The sequence below is a fragment of the Rhamphochromis sp. 'chilingali' genome (genome assembly GCF_963969265.1).
Source record: "Rhamphochromis sp. 'chilingali' genome assembly, chromosome: 12".
In the NCBI taxonomy this organism is placed as follows: Eukaryota; Metazoa; Chordata; class Actinopteri; order Cichliformes; family Cichlidae; genus Rhamphochromis; species Rhamphochromis sp. 'chilingali'.
Genome location: NC_137939.1, coordinates 35,985,594 through 35,991,828, shown reverse-complemented (window position 1 = coordinate 35,991,828; position 6,235 = coordinate 35,985,594).

Here is a 6,235-nt window from a genome sequence, read left to right as displayed (position 1 = left end):
AGGATCGCAAGTTCGATTCCTGCCTGGGGCGTCTGTATCCAGTAAGGGTCCTAAGGCTAGACCCCCTATGCTAAGCAAGCCTACCGCAGACATGAGCGAGACAGATAAATATGAAGGCATGCCGGCTCGGACGTCGCCCGGATCAACAAGGTCCGCGTCAGGTGTTGAGGAACCAGGGCACCCTGACGAAAAGTGGGCTACTGGAACAAGAAGGCATCGGTGGGCAAGAGACGAAAACAGGGCGTTGTTGGAATGCTACTATGCAAGTAACCCCGGCGGAAGGGGCTACATGAATAGGATGAGGGACCTATGGATTCTTCGATACCCAACATCCACAATGACGGCGAAACAACTAGTAGCTCAGTGTTCCAACATTCGAAAGAAGGGACTGCTCTCACAGCTAGAGATTGACGAGGTACAACACAAATGCTACGGCAAGGAGGAGTCAGGACGCCAGGTCAGGGGGGAGATATCATCACCCCCACCCGAGATTGGGTACATAGCCCCAAGTGCGATAGGAGAAGGATCGTTGAGTGCGAGAGGAACTGACCTGAAAAATAGGATCATGGCCAAGCTTGAAACCTGGATCCCGCGTAGCCGGTTACCAAGATTACGTGAAGTTCCCTCAGAAGGTCTGCTAGATGATGTTAATGCAGCACTACGGACAATACCTACAACCACTATTACCGACACTAACAAGCTGATCTACAATACGGCATCAGTGAGATGCTTGGCTACAAGTTGAACAGCGACAAGGGGCAGTACCCTCCATGGAGAAGGAGGCTAGAGGGCAAGATCAAAGTAGCACGGAGGGAGGTTAGCCAACTAACGGAGTTGCAGAAAGGTGCGACAAATAAGGTGCCTAAGAAATACAGCAAGCTGTCCATACCTGAGGCCTTGGAAACTGCCAAGCAAAGACTCACAGCCTTGGCCAGCCGCTTGAGGAGGTACACCAGAGAGATAGAAGGCAGGAGAATAAACCAGCTGTTCTCCACAGAACCAGCAAAGGTGTACTCTCAGTGGCAAGGGAACAATAAGAGAACAGCACCACCAAGGCTGGAGACGGAGCAATACTGGAAGAGCATATGGGAGAAGGATGCAACCCATAACGGCAATGCTCAGTGGCTAGAGGATCTGAGGGCTGACCACAGCGACCTCCCTGAACAGGGTCCAGTAACCATCACAGTGGCAGATATCCAAGAAAGGGTCTCCAGTATGAAGAGTTGGACAGCACCAGGGCCCGACATGGTTCACGCCTACTGGCTGAAGAAGCTGACTGCACTCCACGAGCGTCTGGCAGCACAAATGAACCAGCTGCTAGTTAACGAGAGACACCCGGAATGGCTAACTGAAGGCCGGACGGTCCTGATCCCCAAGAAGGGACCGGTCCCCTCCAACTACCGACCAATAACCTGCCTCAGTACTACATGGAAGCTCCTGTCAGGCATCATATCGGCTAAGATGAACAGGCACATGGGTCAATACATGAGCGGGACACAGAAAGGAATTGGCAAGAATACCAGAGGCGTAAAACACCAGCTACTGGTAGACAGAACAATCAGCCGAGACTGCAAGACCAGACTGACCAACCTGTGCACTGCCTGGATTGATTACAAGAAGGCCTATGACTCAATGCCCCACAGCTGGATACTGGAATGCCTAGAATTGTACAAGATCAATGGGACCCTAAGTGCCTTCATCAGGAACTCAATGGGGATGTGGCGTACAACACTAGAGGCCAACTCCAAGCCCATAGCACAAGTCACCATCAAGTGCGGGATCTACCAAGGAGATGCTCTGTCCCCACTGCTGTTCTGCATAGGCCTGAACCCCCTCAGTGAGATCATTAACAAGACTGGCTACGGATACCGACTACGGAACGGAGCAGTTGTCAGCCACCTCCTGTACATGGATGACATCAAGCTGTATGCCAAGAGTGAACGAGACATCGATTCACTGATCCACACTACCAGGCTATACAGCAATGACATTGGAATGTCGTTCGGACTGGAGAAGTGTAGTCGGATGGTAACAAAGAGAGGGAAGGTAGTCAGAACTGAGGGGATTGAACTACCAGAAGGCAACATTGCAGACATAGAGGACAGTTACAAGTACCTGGGGATCCCGCAGGCAAATGGGAACCATGAAGAGGCCGCTAGAAAGGCTGCAACCACCAAGTACCTGCAGAGGGTCAGGCAAGTCCTGAGGAGTCAGCTGAATGGTAAGAACAAGATCCGGGCCATCAACACATACGCCCTGCCCGTGATCAGGTACCCTGCTGGGGTAATAAGCTGGCCAAAGGAGGAGATAGAAGCCACTGACATAAAGACAAGAAAGCTCCTGACCATGCATGGAGGGTTTCACCCCAAGTCCAGCACCCTGAGGCTGTACGCTAAGCGGAAGGAAGGGGGCCGGGGACTGGTGAGTGTCAGCACCACAGTCCAGGATGAGACAACGAACATCCAAGAATACATTGGGAAGATGGCCCCAACTGACCGAGTGCTCAGTGAATACCTCAGGCAGCAGAAACCCAAGAAAGAGGAGGGAGACGAGGAACCATCATGGAAGGACAGGCCCCTGCACGGTATGTACCACCGGCAGATAGAGGAGGTGGCTGATATCCAGAAATCCTACCAGTGGCTGGACAAAGCTGGACTGAAAGACAGCACAGAGGCACTAATCATGGCAGCACAAGAACAAGCTCTGAGCACAAGATCCATAGAGGCTGGGGTCTATCACACCAGGCAAGACCCCAGGTGCAGGCTGTGTAAAGATGCCCCAGAGACTATCCAGCACATAACAGCAGGGTGCAAGATGCTAGCAGGCAAGGCATACATGGAACGCCATAACCAAGTGGCCGGCATAGTGTACAGGAACATCTGTGCCGAGTATAACCTAGAAGTCCCGAGGTCAAAATGGGAGATGCCCCCAAGGGTGGTGGAGAATGACCGAGCTAAGATCCTGTGGGACTTCCAGATACAGACGGACAAAATGGTGGTGGCTAACCAACCGGACATAGTGGTGGTAGACAAACAGAAGAAGACGGCCGTAGTGATCGATGTAGCGGTTCCCAATGACAGCAATATCAGGAAGAAGGAACACGAGAAGCTGGAGAAATACCAAGGGCTCAGAGAAGAGCTCGAGAGGATGTGGAGGGTGAAGGTAACGGTGGTCCCCGTGGTAATCGGAGCACTAGGTGCGGTGACTCCCAAGCTAGGCGAGTGGCTCCAGCAGATCCCGGGAACAACATCGGAGATCTCTGTCCAGAAGAGCGCAGTCCTGGGAACAGCTAAGATACTGCGCAGGACCCTCAAGCTCCCAGGCCTCTGGTAGAGGACCCGAGCTTGAAGGATAAACCGCCCGCAGGGGCGTGCTGGGTGTTTTTTTATATATATATATATATATATATATATATATATATATATATATATATATATATTTATTTTTTTTTTTTTACTGCTAAACTTTATTTGTAGTTTTTAATTTGATTAAATTAGCAAATTAGCCAGAGGTCCCTTTACTACGGTTCGGAGCCGCGGACCTTCAGTAACAGTAATAAATCACACGGCAATAGTACATTCATGTAGTTGTAAAAGCATGGTAATATATTAAGTAATCCAAAGTATTCAGAATACGTTACTCTCGTTTAGTAACGTAACGGAATACGTTACAAAATACATTTTGGGGCATGTAGTCTGTAATCTGTAGTGGAATACATTTTAAAAGTAACCTTCCCAACACTGAGTCATGTTGCATGATTTAATTTGATCTGAGCTTTAGCTGTGGCCTCGCATTTGACTCCAGAGTACTTTGGTATAGAAAACAGTTCATGGTCAATAACTGCAAGGTGCCCAAATCACCAACCCTCAGCCTCCGTGCATACAGTTGGTGTGAGGTGTTTGTACTGATGTGTTTGCTTTACTCCAAGTGTTGTTCTGACCAACCCTCAGCCTCCGTGCATACAGTTGGTGTGAGGTGTTTGTACTGATGTGTTTGCTTTACTCCAAGTGTTGTTCTGTGCATTATATATGCAAACATCTGCATTTAGCTCTCATCTGTCTGAAGGACATTGTTCCAGAAGTCTTGTGGTTTGTTAAGATGCAGTAAATCTAAGCTGTGCTGCCATGTTCTTTTTAGAGAGACGAGACTTTCTTCTGCAAATCTGCTCAATAAACTGTACTTGTTTAACATTCAGTCTTTCAATGGTCCTGTCCTGATCTTAAACATTTAAATGCGGCCTGGGATCTTTTACATTTCTCTGAGCATTGTATAGTCTGACCTTGAGGGGAATTTGCTGGAACATCGACCACTTTAAAGATTGTGGCACTGTGTTCACACACCTGAATGCTCTTGTACAGCACCTCTCTATCACAGAGGTGCTCCCAAATCCTGATAATCGGTTAATCAAACCAACTGACCTGCTTAACTTTTATGGGAGCAGTAAGGGACTACTACATTTTGTACACACCTCTTGAGGAGTAAACAATGACACAGTGTAATATATCACGTGTTGTTCGTTTAAGGTTGGATTTACCTCATTTCAAGTCCTGAAATAGACACAATGCTTTTTATTATGTCCTGATATATTAAATGTTGTTACTCAAAGAGTGTACTTTCTGTTTCATGACTGTATGTAGAGACATTGGTTTGTTCTTCCTCTTACTGTAAATGTGTTAAAAAAGAATGAAATATTTAATAAACCTTAATAACACACCTGCAATGACTTTATGTTATATTACGATATATTTATGCCACACTATATTAACAAAAGTATTCGCTTGTCTGCCTTCACATATATGTGAACTTGAGTGACATCCCAATTTTAATGCATAGGGTCAAATATAATGTCGGACCACCCTTTGCAGCTATAGCAGCTTCAACTCTTCTAAGAAGGCTTTGTGCAGGTTTATTAGAGTTTTTGAACATTCTTCCACAAGCGCAGTTCCACACCAAACTCACTCATCCATGCCTTTGTGGACCTTGCTTTGTGCACAGTCCTGTTGGAACAGGAAATAATAATCAGTCTGAGACAAAACACAGGATTACATTTTATCTCTCTACCAACTTTGAGTTGGTAGTTTCTTCATTAATGTAGGAGTAATGGAGAGTTAACCAGTGAGGAAGCCAGATGGGATGTTCGGTTTTCTGGCAAGAAGAGAAACAAAATCCTGGCATTTAGTTTCAAACTGAAAAAACAAAAGAATGGTTTCTTTTTGTGCATGTTGTAAAAACAGATGAAATGAAACCAAATTAAAGTCCAAATTATTTCAGCAGCAGCTGAAAATCGTCCAGCACAATGAGATTAAGCTCAAATATTGGTCACCATGCAGAAACAAATGGATCAAAGACCTTAGTTCCTCTGAGCAGCTTTATCCACCAGGACTGTGTTTTTACATTTATATTCTGATCAGCTGATCTGTCTTACAGGCTGTTGTCCTGGGTTTTTTGGAAATTGTGTGGAGATTACAGGCCTGTTTATCAGACTAATGATGCAATCCTTACTGTCCCAGCTCGTCTATAAAATCCTGGAAATACCATTTTTATGTTGCTGCTCAGTGGACTGTAGTGTGTAACACAGTCTGTGCCAACAGGAAATGTCCCGGTGGTCTGCGGACGCACAGTGAGACCATCTGGCTGACTGGACCTGAACACAACACTTTCTGTGTCACTGCACACACACTGACACATCTATCAAAGGACAGGTGTCTCAAAACTGTTGCTGTCCTGAATATTTTCACCATTTTTTCTCTCATTGTTAACATGAACACGAGTTAAGTGAAGATCATGGGATGGAAAGAACCATAAAATGTCATCCCGTCCCTTAATGATGAAATCCTGGTCAAATCTAGTAAACTAACTGCTGAAGATTGCAGGCCATTTATATCCCTTCTTCACTCGTAGGTATCAATGACGCTGGTTTGCTCTTGAGATCAGAGCATGACGGCACCACCGCATACTTCAACAGTGAAGAGCGGCAGATGATGGACGTCAGAGGTTTAAACATGAGTTTTCTCTTCTCTGCTGAGGACTAATCTGTGACCTAAAGTCTGGATCAGCATAATCTGTAGATGCTGTTTGAGAGACGATCACACATTTAACAGTTTCCATCTTTTCATTTCTGTATGTTAATGGGTTTTTTTCCATTCACTCACATTTTTTGTTTAATTTTCCAACCTTTTTATTCTTTATCATTATTACATTTTTGATTTCGCCTGGGAAAACCTCTCATTCAGAT